The following is a 16635-nucleotide window of genomic DNA, read 5'->3' as shown; positions in this document are numbered from 1 at the left end:
ACATGGAAATTGGTATAGAAAAGATAAGGTAGATTTTGGCTCAGATAGAGGGATTTGTATTGCAGAATATTTCTATTTTTCTTCTGGAGGAAAGAAAATCAAAATCCATACTAAAAACATTAGAACTAGGTAGTAAGTCTATTTTGGTTTAAAATGTGTAAAGAATGAAAGAAATTTAATCTAGCCAGCACAACTTAGCTAAAAAATGTTCTGATTATATGAGAAAGAACAGTTATGTCAGTAGTAATTAGACTTCTCCTCCCACTGATTATTTTTTTCAGTGAGAGATAATTTACATAATATGTTTCTAAAATGTAAAATTCAGTGCTTTTTAATATAGTCACAAAGTTGTCTAATCATCCCTGGTATCTAACTCCAAAATACTTAATGACCTTAATAAGAAACTTCATAGCCATTAGATGTTACTCTACATTTTCCTCTTCTCATAACCCCTGGCAATCACTGATCTACTCTGTCTCTATGGATTTGCATATTGTGGGTATTTCACATAAATAGAATTGTACAGTATGTGGCTTTTTGTGTCTGGTGTCTTTCACTTAGCATAATTTTTTCAGGGTTCATTCAGGTGGTAGTATGAATCAATACTTTATGGTTCAATAATATTTCATTGTAAGGATATATCACATTTGTCTATCCAATCATTAGCTGATGGACATTTTTTTTTCTCACTTTTGGCTGTTATGAAGAATTTTGATATGCATATTCATATACAAAAATTTTTATGGATATATCATTTCAATTCACTTAGGGATATACCTAGGAATGGAATTGTTGGGTAACTCTGTGTGATTATTTTTTTTTTTTTTTTTGAGGAACTGTTTCTTAAAGCACCTACACCTTGTTACAATTTGATCAGGACTATTTGAAGGTTCTAATTTCTCTACATCCTCATCAACACTTATTAGTTTCCAGGTATATTCTTCCATGTGTTTTTAATATAATCATATTAGTAGGTTTGAGGTATTATCATCTTGGGGGTTTGATTTGCATTTCTCTAATGACTACTGATGTCAACCATCTTTTCATGTACTTATTGGCTATTTATATCTTTTTTGAAAAATGTACATTCAATTCTTTGTTCACTTTTTGATTGGGTTATTTGTATGTTTACTGTTGATTTATAATAGTTCTTTATATATTCTGGATATTAGACCCACACTGCCAGCACGGAGCCTGGATGGGATTCTTTCTCTCCCCCTATCTCTCTCTGCCCTTGCCCTGCTTGAGCACCTTCCCTTTCTCTCAAAATAAATAAACTTAAAAAATTAATACAAAATAATTTTGGTAGTCTAATTTATATAGATTTTTTTCTTTGATTGCTTATGCTTAGTCATCATATCTGAGAAACCATTGTCCAAGGCCTGAAAGATATTTCATATTTTTCTTTTAAGAGTTCTGTAATTTTGGCTCTTTCATACAGGTGTTTGATATTGTACCAGAACCATTTATTTTAATTTTTTTAATGTTTGTTTACTTTTGAGACAGAGAGACAGAGCACGAGCAGGGGAGGGACAGAGAGAGAGGTAACACAGAATCCGAAGCAGGCTCCAGGCCCTAAGCTCGTCATCACAGAGCCCGACACAGGGCTAGAACCCACGGATCATGAGATCATGACCTGAGCCAAAGTCAGACACACAACTGATTGAGCCACCCAGATGCCCCCAGAACCATTTATTTTAAAGATTTGTTTCTTCATTGAGTTGTCTTGCCATTCTTGTCAAAAGTCAATTGCTGATAACTATGGATTTATTTATGGTCTCTCAATTCTATCCCATTGATTTATAGGTCTGTCCTTATGTACCACATGTTTGTGATTATTATGTTGAAATAGAGGAGTGTGATCTTAGTAACTTTTTTTCAAGATTGTTTTGGCTCTTTTGAGTTTCTTGAATTACCATATAAATTATAGGATCTTCTTATTAATTTTTGCAATGAAAAGCCACTGGGTTTTGATAGGATTATATTTCATCTGTAGATCAATTTGGGTATAATTGCCTTATTAATGTTAAATCTTCCAAACCATGAACACTGGATGTCTTTTCATTTACTTAGGTTTTTAATTTATTTCAATGATATTTTTAGTGTACAAGTCTTGAAAATTTTTTGTTATATTTATTTTGAGATATTTTTGAATCTATTTTAAAATAGATTTTTCTTTTCAAATATATTTTTTTAATGTTTTGATTTTATTTTTGAGAGAGTGAGAGAGACAGAGCACAAGTGGAGGAGGGGCAGAGAGAGACGGAGGTACAGAATCTGAAGCAGGCTCCAGGCTCTGAGTTGTCAGCACAGAGCCCAATGTGGGGCTTGAATTCACGAACCATGAGATCACAACCTAAGCTGAAGTCAGATGTTTAACCAACTGAGCCACCCAGGGGCCCCTAAAATAGATTTTTCTTAATTTTATTTTCAAATTAATTGCTAGGGTATAGAAATACAATTGATTTTTGTGCATTAATCTTATATTCTGAAATCATGTACTCTGGAAACTTTCTCAACTTGTTTTTTAACCCTAATCCTTTGATTATGGATTCTTTAGTATAAAAGATCATGTAATTTGCAAATAGAGATAGTTTTATATCTTAACTCCTATTATGAGGTCTTTTATTATTTTTTTCTTATACAATTGACCTTCGTGGAAACTTCAATACAATATTGAATAGAAGTGGTAAAAAGAGATACCTTGTCTTATTCCTGATCTTAGAAGAAAGACTTCAGTTTCTTACTATTAATTATGATGCTGCCCATGGATTTTTTTTTCTATTTGCCCTTTATCAAGTTGAGGAAGTTCCTTTGTATTCCTAGGGTTTTACTATTTTTGTCATGAAAGGGTATTAGATTTTATTCAAATACATGTTTTTATTTATTGAGGTAATTGTCCTTTATTCTCTTCATATGATACATTGCTTTGATTGGATTTTCTATGTTGATTCAAATGTGCATTCTTGGGATAAATTCTACTTGGTTATGCTATATATTCCTTTTATATGGCACTAGATTTGTGTGGTGTGTTAGTTTCCTACTGATGCTATAAAAAATTACCACAAAGAGTTGCTTAAAACAACACAAATTTATGGTCTTTCAGTTGTGGAAGTCTGTAGTATGCAACGTGTCTTATGGTTCTAAGATCATGCTACATTCCTTCTAGTGATTGTGGCAGAAGAGGGATCTGTTCCTTGCCTTTCCAGCTTTTTGAGGCTGCCTACCTTCCTTGTCTCATGGACTCTTCCTTCATCTTCACAGCTAGCATCATGGCATCTTCATATATCTCTTAACTCTTTTCCTCTTTCTCCTCCCCTTCTGCTGATAAGGCACTTGTGACTATATTGTACACACTCAGCTAATTCAGGATAATCTCCCTTTTTAACTACAACAGATTAATAACCATATTCCAACGCTACCTTAATTCCCCTAAATCACATATACAGATCCCAGGGATTAGGACATGAACATCTTTAGGGAGACAGTATTCTATCTCTCAAAATTTGGTAGTATTTGTTGAGGATTTTTGTATTTCATAATAGCTATTAGTCTGAAGCTTTCATTTACCATGTGCTTGCCTGGTTTGGTAATGTTAGTCTCATGAAATGAGTTAGTTGGGTAAGTATTCACTCTTTTTCAAGTTTTTTTTAGGGGGGTGAATTTATGACAGATTAGTGTTAATTCCTTAAATGTTTGGTAGAATATAGTAGGGAAGCCATATGAACTTGGCCTTTTATTTGTGGGTAGATTTTTGATTATTAGTTCAATTTGTCTACTTTTACAGAACTGTGGGAGATGTAGGAGAGAAGCATCAAAGGAAAAGACTTCAAAGAGGAAGGGCTGAGGGGCACCTGGGTGGCTCAGTCTTTTGAGTGTCTGACTTCAGCTCAGGTCATGATCTCATAGCTCGTGAGTTCGAGCCCCACGCTGGGCTCTGTGCTGACAGTTCGGAGCCAGAGTCTGCTTCGGATTCTGTGTCCCTTTCTTGCTCTGCCCCTCCCTCACTCATGCTGTGTGTGTGTCTCTCTCAAGAATAAATAAAACAGTAAAAAAATATTTGAAAAGAAAAAGGAGGGGAAGGGCTGGAGAAGATGCAAGGCCTTAGGACATATGTACACAGCTGAGTGGGGCTGCAGCTCCTAAGGAATGCCTAGAGCCATTAACATTGTCCAGGGCCAGATCCTCCTTCACACCTGACTCTTCCAAGTGTTATAGAAACCAATTAACTCGAAATTCAACCTTGAAAAGCTAAACCATTAGATTTATTAACACACTTGCTTAGCTGACTTTATGTACATAGTCTTTAACAATTATCCTAATAAAAAGAAGCTTCATTCTGGAGTGGGGCCTCATTCCATGAGTATGAGGACCTTCACTTAACTGCACTTTGTGGAATCATCTTTTGCGACTCCGGCCATACTCCCTACAACACAGAACCATTAATATTTTTCATTTCTGAATAAAGTTATAGTAGTTTATTTCCAAAAATATTTCCGTTTCATGTAGGTTATCTGATTTGTCAGCCTGCAGACTTTCATACTGTTGGCTCCTAATACTTTTTATTTCCATAAGATTGGTAGTAATACCCTCTTATTTTTGAGTTTAGCAGTTTGAATCTTTGCTTTTCCTTAGTCACACTCACTAAAGATTAGTAAATTTTGTTGATCTTTTTGACAAACCAAGTTTTAGTTTCATTGGTTATTTGTGTTCTTTTCTATTTCATTTGTGTTTACTGTAACATTTGTTATTTCTTTACATTTGCTTTCTTTGGGTTGAATTTTGTCCTCCTCTTCCTAGGTGAGAGTACATTGTTATGGTTTTTTTATACCTTTTAAAAAATAGTTATTTTTGGCTATAAATTTTTCGCTAAGCACTGCTTTAGCTGCATCCCAAACATTTCAAAATGGTGTTTTCTTGCTTCATTTTTATTCATCTCCAAGTATTTTATTATTTCTCTTGTGACTTCTTATTTGATCAGTTAGTTATTGAGGAAAGTGTTTAATTTCTAAATATTTATGAATTTACCAAATTTCTTTCTTATTGTTATTATTTTTTAAAAGTGTCTATTTTTTTGAGACAGAGAGAGAAATCCCCAAGCAGACCCCATGTTGCCAGTGCAGAACCCAATGTGGGGCTCAATCTCATGAACCATGACATCATGATCTGAGCCAAAATCAAGAGTCGGATGTTTAACTGACTGAGCCACCCAGTCATCCCCATCCTACCTTATTTTTTAAAATTTGGTCGGAGCATATACTTATGTGATTTACATCCTTTTAATTATTTTAAATGTTTATTTATATTTGAGAGACAGCATGTGAGCAGAGGAAGGGCAAAGAGAGAGGGAAACAAAGGATCTGAAGCAGGCTCTGTGCTGAGTCACCCAGGTGCCCCAATATCCGTTTAAATTTATTATGACTTGTTTTATGCCTAACATATGGTCTATCCTAGAGACTGTGTTATGTGCCATTGAAAATAATGTGTATTTGGTTATTGTTGGGTAGAGTGTTCTTTTTTATTTTATTTGTTTATTTTGAGAGAGAGAGAGAGAGGGAGGAGAGAGAGAGACAGAAAGAGAGAGAGAGAGAGAGAGAGGGAAAGCATGAACAGGGGAGGGGCAGAGAGAGGTAGAGACAGAATCCCAAGAAGGCCCTATGTCATTAGCACACAGCCTGACATGAGACTTGAACTCACAAGTCTCTAGATCATAACCTGAGCTGAGATCAAGAGTTGGATGCTTAACTGAGCCACCCAGGTGCCCTTGTTATTGGGTAGAGTGTTGTATCAATGTCTGTTAGGTTTAGTTGGATTTAATGTCAAGTGTTCTATTTTCTTTCTGGTCTTCTACCTAGTTGTTCTATCCTTATTGAATATAGTATGTTATATAGTATCCAACAGCAATTGTTGAATGATTTGCTTCTCTCTTCAATTCTGGGTTTGCTTTATATATTTTGTAGCTCTATTCATAGGTGTGTGTGTGTATGTATGTATGTATGTGCATATATATATATTTTTAATTGTTACATCCTCTTGATTGAACTTTTATCACTACGAAATATTCTTTCTTTTATCTAATATCAGTTTTGGTTTGGTCTGAAAGTCTATTTGATATCACCATAGGTACTCCAGCTCTTTTTTGGTTACTATTTGCATAGTATATGCTTTTATATCCTTTTAATTTCAATCTATTTGCATTTTGAATCAAAACTATATATTATAGACAGCATGTAGCTGAGTAATTAAAAATACATTTGGCCTATTTCTGCCTTTTAATTATGGTATTTAATCCATTTTACATATAATATTATAACTGATAACGTAGGTTTTACATCTGTTATTTAGCTGTAGTTTTTTCTTAAGACTTAATTTTTTAAGATCAGTTTTAGGTTTCAACAAAATTGAGAGGAAAGTGCAGAGATTTTCCACATAACCATGTCCCCCCAATATTAACAGCCTCCCCCATTACTAACATCACATACCAGAATGGTACGTGTTTTATCAAGGATGAACCTATATCAGCACATCATAATCACCCAAAGTCCATAGTTTACCCAAGGGTTTATACATGGTAATGTACATTCTATGGCTTTGGAAAAAGTATGACATATACTCATTATTATAATAGCATATAGAGTATTTTCAATGTAAAATTTGTCTGTGCTCTGCCTATTCATTGCTCTCCCTCCTCCACCTTTGGCTACCATTGATCTTTTTATTATCTTCATAGTTTTGCCTTTTCCAGAATATCATATAGTTGGAATCATATAGCATGTAGACCTTATAGCTTGGCTTCTTTCACTTGGTAAAATATGCGTTTAAGATTCCTCCATGTCTTTTGATGGCTTGACAGCTCATGTTGTTATAGCACTGAATAAAATTGTACCACAGTTTATTTATTCATCTATTGAAGGACATCCTGTTTTTCTGAGTTTGGCAATTATAAGTAAACTGGCTATGAACGTGTGCAGGTTTTTGTGTGGCTATGTTTTCAACTTCTTTGGGTAAATATCAAAGAACACAGTTCCTGGATTATATGGTGTGGCAAAAATATGTTTAGTCTTATTTTAAAAATATAAAAATGTCTAACAAAGTGTACCATTTGCATTCCCACCAGCAAAGAATAAGAATTCCTGTTGTTCCACATAATCGTCAACATTCAGTGTTGTCAGTGTCCAGATTTTGACCATTCTAATAAGTCTGTAGTGGTATCTTGTTGTTTTAATTTGCATTTCCCCTATGACATATGATGTGAAGCTTCTTTTTTATATTATATTTGTCATCTGCATATCTTCTTTGGTGAGATGTTTATTAAGGTCCATTTTTGAATTGGATTGTTTTCTTATTGTTTTGATTGTTCTTTGTATGTTTTGATTACAAAACATATTTGGATTACAGTGCTTCGTCAGATGTATCTTTTGCAAGTATTTTTGCCCTAGTCTGTGGCTTGTTTTATGGTCTGTTGGTATTGTCTTTCAAAGAGTAGAAGTTTTAAATTTTAACAAAACCCAGTGTATTAATTATTTCATTAATGGATCATGTCTTTGGTGTTGTATCTAGTAAGGCATCACTAAACCCAACATCATCTAGGTTTTTCTCCTATGTTATCTTCTAGGAATTTTATATTTTTGCTTTTTCCATGTAGGTCTCTGATCCATTTTGAATATTTGTAAAGTGTATAATGTCTGTATCTAGATTATTATTATGAATATTATTATTTTGCATGTGCATGTTCAGTTGTTCTAGAACCGTTGTTGAAAAGAATATCTTTGCTCCCTTTTATTGCCTTTACTTATTTGTCAAAGATCAGTTGACTGTATTTATGGGAGTTTATTTCTGGACGTACTATTTTGTTTCATGTTTCATATTTTATTTCATTGGTTTCATTTCACTCACCAATACCATACTATCTTGGTAACTATAACTCTATGTTAAGTTTTAATGTAGGGTAGTGTCAATCCTCCAACTTTGATAGTCTCCTTCAGTCTGTTGCTTATTTTTTGTCTTTTGCTTTTTCATAAAAACTTTAGAATCAGTTTGTCAGTATCCATAAATTAGCTATGTTGGCATTTTGAGTGGTATTGCTTTGAGTCTATAGATCAAGTTGGGAAGAATTGACATCTGGACAGTATTGAGTCTTTTTATCCATGAATGGGGAACATTGCTCCATTTATTTACTTCTTTGATTTTGTTCATCAAAGCTTTGTAGTTTTCTCATATAGATCTTATACATATTATGTTAGATTTATACCTAAGTGTTTCATTTTGGTGGAATGTGTGATAATGCTAATGCAACTGTGTTTTTAATTTCAAATTCCACTTGTTCATCTTTGGTATATTGAAAAAAATTGACTTTTATATATTAACCTTGAATCCTGTTTGCTATGATTGCTTATTCCAGATTTTTTTTTTTTGGTCAATTCTTTTGGATATTCTACATAGACCATCATGTCATCTGCAAAAAAAGAATTCCTTCCAAATCTGGAGACCTGTTATTTCATTTTCTTGCCTTGTTGCATTAGCAAGGACTTCCAATAAGATATTGAGACGAAATTGTGAGAGAGGCCATCCTTGCCTTATACCTATTCCTGATGGGAAAGCTTCTAGTTTCTTACCATTAAGGACGATATTAACTGTAGGTTTTTTATAGACTACCTTTATCAAGTTGATGAAGTTCCCTCTATTTTGTTTCCTCAGAGGATTTGTCATGATGGGTATTAGATTTTGTCAAATGCTTCTTCTGCATTTATTGACATGTTTTTTTGTTTTGTTTTGTTTTGTTTTGTGGGTTTTGTGTTTGTTTTGCTTTTCCATCTGTTGATGTGATGGATTGTCTTAATTGATTTTAAAATGTTGAATTAGGCTTCTATACCTTGGATAAATTCCATTTGGTTGTGGTGTTGAACTCTATACACATTGTTAGAAATGTTTAGTTTTAATAATCTGCTATATTTTCTATTATGATCCATACTACTGTAATTATCATCCATAAACTCCTCACTCTGTGAATAAGTCGCATCTACCCATATGCTTCCATTTCTGATATCTTTTCCTTCTTTCAGAAGTACACATAAAACTGAATGTTGTTTATTATTTTGTTGTCTTTTTCAAAAAAATGTAAATATACCTAAAAACATTGAAAAAATGTGCTGTGTTTTCAGTCTGCCTAGTAACTATCTTACATCCATGATCAGAATGTCTTTTTTTAAGATTATGAAATGAAAGCCAACACCTGCTGTTCTTTCACTTTAATGTTGTTCTTTTTCTATAGTCTTATAATTCTGTGATTCATTCATTATTCAATGCATTATCCTGTCCTTTTAATTGGTTTCTTACGTATAGAAACACCTATTGGTCCGACCTACTTCTAGGCACTGACTTGCTCCAGTATGTCTCTGTCTGCAGACACAGATGCCTATCCTTAGGCTGAGCATTGATGAAACAGCCCTATTCCAAACTAGGAATGTGAAGGGTTTCCAAAATTGTATCTGCCCTCAAAACTGACAAAATTATTTTACTGTAATATTTTGGTAGTGAAAAATAAACTTTTTTGAATTAAGGCATTATTATTTAATCTTGAGAATACAGAAAAGAGGTTCATTTGAAGTGGATACATGTAAAACTTCATACTTGGAAAATTCATAAGTATATTTAAGGGATAGAATTCAAACATGGAAAATACACATACATACATGCACAATTTATATATAAAATACAATTATATAATTAATATAAATTAAAATATATAATCCAATATGATGTTGGATTATATATAAAATTTACAAAGTTTTAAATATACATATAAAATTATGTATAAAATATATAAAATTTCAGGAAAATAGGTACTGTGTCCCATTAATTATTGGCTGATTTCAGCTTACTTCCTTTTTTTTTTTTTTTAATTTGAGAAAGAGAGAGAGCGCGAGTGCATGAGCAGGGGAGAGTGGCAGAGGGAGAGAAAGAAGGAATCTTAAGCCGGCTCTGCACTCTGCACGGAGCTGGACTCAGGGCTTGACTCCATGACCCTGGGATCTGAGCTGAAATCAAGAGTCAGATGCTCACCTGACTGAGCCACACGTTTGCCCCAAGCTTACTTCTTTTTTTAATTCTAGAAAGGTATTTTCATTCTGAGTGTAACGTTCAGTGAATTCACAATTGCACAGTTGACCTCTTGAGTTCATGTTCTTGAACATGTGTCAGTGAGGATTGGAATAATAAGTGCCCACCTTAATTAATACTCATCATCTCTTCCTTAATGCGATTGAAATGCTTTCTGTTTATATTAGAATAAATATGTGTTATTCACTACTGAATATACCATTGTGAAAATATAGCCTGAGTGCTATTCGTTTTCAGGTGAAAACAATTCCAGCTCTTCGAGACACAAAAGCAGCTTGTCCTCTTGTAACCATGGAGACCTACCGTGGGTTTAGGACTTTAACCTGTGTGTTCCATTTCAGTAGAAAATAGCTCTAAGAAGATAACAGAAATCACAAGCTCAGCCTCTAGGGAGGGAAATGTTAGACAATGCCTACTCAAAGTATTACAGATTCACACACTTTAGATTTAGTTCTGATATTTGATGTTTTTGGTCAACTCTAGTAAAAATTAGTACCAAAAAAAGCAAGTAAATTGAATAGTTATAATGTTGTTTCAAGTAAGCAAATTTTAAAAGAGTTGATTTCTTCCCTAAGGCAAAGTCATTATCTGCAAACCAATAATCTTTTCAAACCAGTTTGAAATATTTCATCTGATTCTGTAGTCTGTCTGACCATTTTTTTTTCCCTTCTGTCCATGCCTCTTTCCATTCATTCCCTTGATTCATTTAAAACATCATAGGGGCACCTGGGTGGCTCAGTTGGTTAAGCGTCCCACTTCGGCTCAGGTCATGATCTCATGGTTGGTGAGTTCAAGCCCCCATATCGGGCCCTGTGCTGACAGCTCAGAGCCTGAAGCTTACTTCAGATTCTGTGCCTCCTTCTCTCTCTGCCCCTCCCCCACTGTGTTCTGTCTCTCTCTGTCCATCAAAAATAAATAAATGTGTAAAAAAATTTTAAAACATCATAAAATAAGGTCCTCTGCATGTTTTACAAGTCACTACATGATTTCACTCCTGCTATTTCTCCTTCTTCCTGTCTTTTTACCTTTCATCTGCTCTTGCCTCTGTGTGCAGGGTTTTTGCCCAGCTGTTTACATGGCTCATCTCCCCTCTGTCCCCCATCAATCTTGTCTCACTATCTAGCTTCCTATGCTTTGTTTTCTCAGCTCATTTTTCTGCTTTCTTCATGTATGTATATTTGTTGATTGTCAAACTGCTCCAAATTCCTACCATGATCCTTCTAGAATACAGTCTTCTAAGGGAAAATACGTTGTGTGTTTTACTCACTACCCTATCTTCAGCACTTAGAATAATAGTGCCTGACACATGAGAGGTGCCCATAAATATTTGTTAAATGAATGGATGAAGTTATTTAATATCTCCATTGTCCTTTGATTACAATTCTAATAATGTGCAATCAGGTTAAAGTCAAATTCATCAGTTTTCTAAGTGTTTTCAAAAATGGTAATGATAGGAAAGCAAAAAAGATGGTGAAAACTATTTTACAAAATAGCATAGCATTTCTGAATTGTACTTTAGAGCTAGAAACCTCCCCACCCCCTAGAAAAACACCCACTAGACAGGTAACAACTTTCCAATAAATAAGCATATCCACCTGATATTCATTATGCCAGATTCCTTTAAGTTATAATTAAAATATGATAAATTCCAGTGTTTTAAAATATCTGCATCAAATAACATCATTTTATGCTTGTGGATCTATTAATCTGATCCAATTCCCATCCTCTCTTCTTCAAACTAACCTTTCTAATGATTTTATTTTCTTATAGTCACAGACATTAGCTCACTCAGTCTTACAACTTAGATGACATTTCTAATTTTCTTGCTTTTATTTAACCTCCCTTCCCTATTAAATTGGCCGTCAAATTATATATGTCTCAGTTTGTGGGAGGAATTACTAATTACATAGCCTGATACACATTAAAAACCCAATCTTAGTTTCTGCCTGCATCCACGGGGCTGTATTTCCCAGCTATCCCTGCAGCTAAGGGTGGCCATAAGACTAAGTTCACACCTCAGGAGATGTCAGCAGAAGTTTTAGGCTGCTTAAAGGGAGTGGACTCAAGAGGGAAGGAGGTCCTTCTTTGCCATTGTACTTTCCTGTCTAAACCTGTATTGAAGATGTGATGGTGGAGATTCAGCCACTATCTTGAGGAAAATGAGGATGGAAACCTTATGGTATAGACAGTTAGAATACTCTAAAGACTCTATGAACTATACGTGCTGCCAATGGTCTTTCAAATGAGAAATAGATCAACTTCCCTCGTGTATAAGCCACTCTTATTTTGGATGGCCTATCATACTCATTTACTTTCAATCCTAACTGACATATACCTCACAAATTTTTTTTTATATTTTATTGCAGCCTTTCCACTGGAAAAATTGTAATAGTTTTCTAGTTTTTCTCCCTGCATCCAGCTCCTCTTATGCATGCTACCAGATTGATTATTTTTAATCTTGGCTCTGGTTATATTGTTGGCTCAAAAACTTTCCATGACTTACTTTAGCTAACGTATAAAACCATCTACTTTCATCTGACACTAAATATTTTCCATAATGTTGGATTAACCTCTCTTGCATACCTTAGCTTACTCCATTCCTTCCATTTACTCTACATTGTAACCACAGTGAAATATGCCTTTATTCCACCTGAATTCTAACTGGGCCACCACCTGACAATTGCTGCCATATCCATAGCCTTTCCTGACCAACCCTTCCTGTCTTCGTTTTTCCTCTCTAGTACTACAGTGTGTTATTTATATTTCTCTTGTAGTGCTTATCACATTCTACCTCACATTCTGGTTATTGGTACACATTTCTTTTCAGAGTAGGTTGTAGTTTATTTAGTTTTGAATATCCCATAGAATTTTTTTATGAAATTTATTGTCAAATTGGTTTCCATACAACATCCAGTGCTCATCCCAAAAGGTGCCCTCCTCAATACCCATCACCCACCCTCCCTTCCCTCCCACCCCCCATCAACCCTCAGTTTGTTCTCAGTTTTTAAGAGTCCCTTATGCTTTGGTTCCCTCCCTCTCTAACCTCTTTTTTTCTTCCCCTACCCCATGGACTTCTGTTAAGTTTCTCAGGATGCACATAAGAGTGAAAACATATGGTATCTGTCTTTCTCTGTATGACTTACTTCACTTAGCATAACACTCTCCAGTTCCATCCACTTTGCTACAAAAGGCCATATTTCATTCTTTCTCATTGCCACACACTATTCCATTGTGTATATAAACCACAATTTCTTTATCCATTCATCATCATAGACTTTTATACATAAGAAGTGCTCAAGAAGTAATTATTAATAAATGGATGGATGGATCAATAGATGGATATTGTCTATGTTTCTTTTCCAGTTCTTCCCTTCATTTCACATGCGGATTCCCACACTGGCAAGCCTGTCCTTCTTGAGGCCATTGTAGCATCTTTGATTTATTTCTCATTAATCCCTTTGATTATTTCACTGTGGTTGCTAAATAATTTTCTGAGATAACAAGCAATTGAGTGTTCATGAAGTTTACTTTTCTTTTCTCAGGGGAAAACCCTATTACACTGAAAGAATGTGTACTAATATATGCTATTTGCCTGCTTCTGTCAAAAGAAGAAAGATGAATTTGAAAGGAGAAAGATAAAACTGAGACATGTGCATGATTTTCCAAAGACGATTATGGATTCTTAGTATTTTTTGTTTTTAAATTTTTTACCCAGAAATAAATGCTTTTTAGTTCTTATCCCTCAAAATTAGAAACAGGATGTTTCTTTATCTTACTTTGTTTCACACGTATATAGTTTTAGCCATATGATTTACTTGTGACCTCAGTACTTACAGCAACTAGTACTTACATGACACATTACAATCAAATGTATCCAGGATCGGCTGGTCTTCACAGCAATCTGGTGAGGTAAAGAAGGTGGAAATGTACATCTACACTTACAAAAGAGAAAACTAGAGCTCTGAGAAGTTGTAATTAATCTGAAGTCCCACACATGCAAGCAACAAAGAACTTGTGTTTTGGTTTGTAGTCCACTGTCCTCGTTTGCATTTCTACTTTCTTATTCAGTCTGCAAAGAAAACTACAATGAAAAGTCGGTGCTTCTTGCTTCCTTCCTTTCTCCTCTCTTTCCTCCCTCTCTTCCTCCCTCCCTCCCTCCCTTCTTTATTTTTCATTCTAAAGAAATGATCATATAGCAATTAGTCTGAGTGAATCAAACATACGCATATCAACTGTATCTATCTATCTATCTATCTATCTATCATCCATCTATCTAACACTTAAGAAGTAAAATGTCTTGCTTTTTCCTTTTCTTTTCTTACTTTTTAAAAACCTTTTCTCATCACTTTCTGTCTACCACTGACTATCATCCTGGTTCCAGGCACCATGATCTCTCACCTGGACCACTGTGAAAGCTACCCTCCATGTCTTCCTGTGTCTGCAGTCCATTCACTAGGTACCTGTGATCATTTTAAGTATGCTATTATTTAAATAAAGCATTTAAAACAATTTTCGAGGTAAATCAATCATTTTGTATGTCAGGCCACGTATTCCTGTTTATGACTCCCACGTTGTTTAGGACTGCCAAATGAAATACAGAACACCCAGTTACTTTTTGATTTCAGATAACAAATTAACATTTTAGAAATAAGTATGTCCCAAATATTGTATGTAACATACTTATACTAAAATTATTCAGATAATTTATTTTAAGAGTTTATTTTTAAGTAATCTCTACATCCAACATCAGGCACAAATTTACAATCCCAAGATCGAGAATCACATGCTCTACCAACTGAGCCAGCCAGGTGCCCCTCAGATAATTTTTAATATGTTTGTCCTCAATATAGCAAAGAACATACTTCTACTAAAATATATTCATTGTTTATACAAAATTGATATTTAAATGTGTGCCTTCCTTTTTCTTTGCTAAATCTGGCAATTTTACATGTGTTCCTGTTCTCTGAGATTAAAAGTAATGTTGTCACTGTGGTCTATAAGCTCCTATGTGGGAAGCCTCCCTGACCTGTCTGACTTTGTCTCATACCGCTCTCTCCTTCACTCTGCTTATTGTTTCCTAGCAGATCAGACACCTCTTTTAGAGCCTTTGTTCTGTCTGTCCTTTCTGCCTAGAAGCTACCCAACTCATCCTATTCAATGCTGCAAACTCTCCTCCCTACAGCATCCCTGATCCCCCTTACTCTCTGCTATATGTGTTTTTCCATAGCACTCATCTCCTTATAGCATCTATATTAATTGGGTGTATTGTTTATTGTTTGCCTTTCCTCACTCAAAAGAGTGGTCTATAAATGCAGAGTCCTATGTTTACCATTGTGCTTCAAACATGTAGAAAGGTGCCTAGCACACAGGAGGCAATTAGTATGTATTGAATGGATTGCTAATAAAAGGTAAGGATACAAGGGGTGCAAGTCAAGAAATAGCATAACAACCTAATAACATTAACCATGTAACAGGGAGATGATAGAATGTAGGTAGTTATCGATCAAAAATAAAAGCTAAAACGTTGCTTTCTGTTTATACCCTATTCACAGGCATGTTTGTGAAAAGAAGATATGTTTTTGTGTAAGATACAGACCAGATGTTTTTCCATTAAATATAATAAATACCAGTCTGAATATTGCTACTGCCTAAGTGCATCATTCTTTTGTTGCATGTTATTTATTTATTTATTTATTTATTTATTTATTTATTTATTTATTTATTTTTTTGGCTTTTTAGAACTGGAGTGTGTCCCTATGGCTCTATTAATGTCAGTAAAATAAAAATATTCAAATGAAAAAAAAGAGAACAATGGACCCGTTTGATATTTCCATTGTAATCTCCTATTTGGAAGGTCAAAATTTTTTTTTCTGGGAATGCATGGTAGAACAATCTGTACTAAATGTCGCAGCTTTCAGAAAGCCCACTCTGTTTGTGTTCAAATATATTTGTAACCAGTAAAATACTATTCATGTCCTAGGTTTTAGGTCTCAGTCCTAAAGATCAGACCAGGTTCTATTAAAATCATGGTAAGTAAGTTAAAGTTTTCATAGTGGTGATGAGGCAGAGAGGGAATGAAAGAATAATAATTGGTCTATTTCCTATAGCTTGAGAATAGATTGTTATGTCTCCTGGACATAGAAAGAGATTATATATTTACTAAAGGTCAACTCATTATCAGGGGGAATTGAGGTGTTCAAAGATAACTGCTGACACATCCTGTACCAATTCCTACTTCCAATGATCAGATGCTAGTACATAGGCCATAACTAATGTATTCTTTATTATCACAAATGTGCAAAGTAAGTTGATGAAACAAGGCTGGATGAAAAAAATGAAGAAATTTGTTTAGGTGTAAAAATAAGTTTCCCTTATCTGTTTTCTAAGCTTGCTGTGACATTATTTTTCTTCTTTGGTAGTTAAAACAGTAAGGTAATATAAAATTAAAGCTATGGCAGAATGCAACAGGGCCTTTGGCCATGGCCATCAGAGCACAAACACTTGTCCAGCATGACA

At 34.5% G+C, this 16635-nt stretch overlaps 1 long non-coding RNA gene across 1 annotated transcript in view; it reads left to right on the top strand.

Moving 5' to 3' along the window:
- The window catches only part of LOC128314555 (uncharacterized), a 110031-nt gene extending 94271 nt beyond the window's left edge, over nucleotides 1-15760 (top strand). Inside the window, exon 3 of the long non-coding RNA XR_008296335.1 lies at nucleotides 15672-15760. This is a non-coding gene — a long non-coding RNA (uncharacterized LOC128314555). The remainder of the gene's footprint in view (nucleotides 1-15671) is intronic.
- Nucleotides 15761-16635: the final 875 nt, after the last annotated feature.

Source organism: Acinonyx jubatus, chromosome B1, assembly GCF_027475565.1.
Source record: "Acinonyx jubatus isolate Ajub_Pintada_27869175 chromosome B1, VMU_Ajub_asm_v1.0, whole genome shotgun sequence".
NCBI classification, from domain to species: domain Eukaryota; kingdom Metazoa; phylum Chordata; class Mammalia; order Carnivora; family Felidae; genus Acinonyx; species Acinonyx jubatus.
Note: the sequence above shows the minus strand (reverse complement) of the source record. Positions and strands in the feature narration are given on the sequence as shown.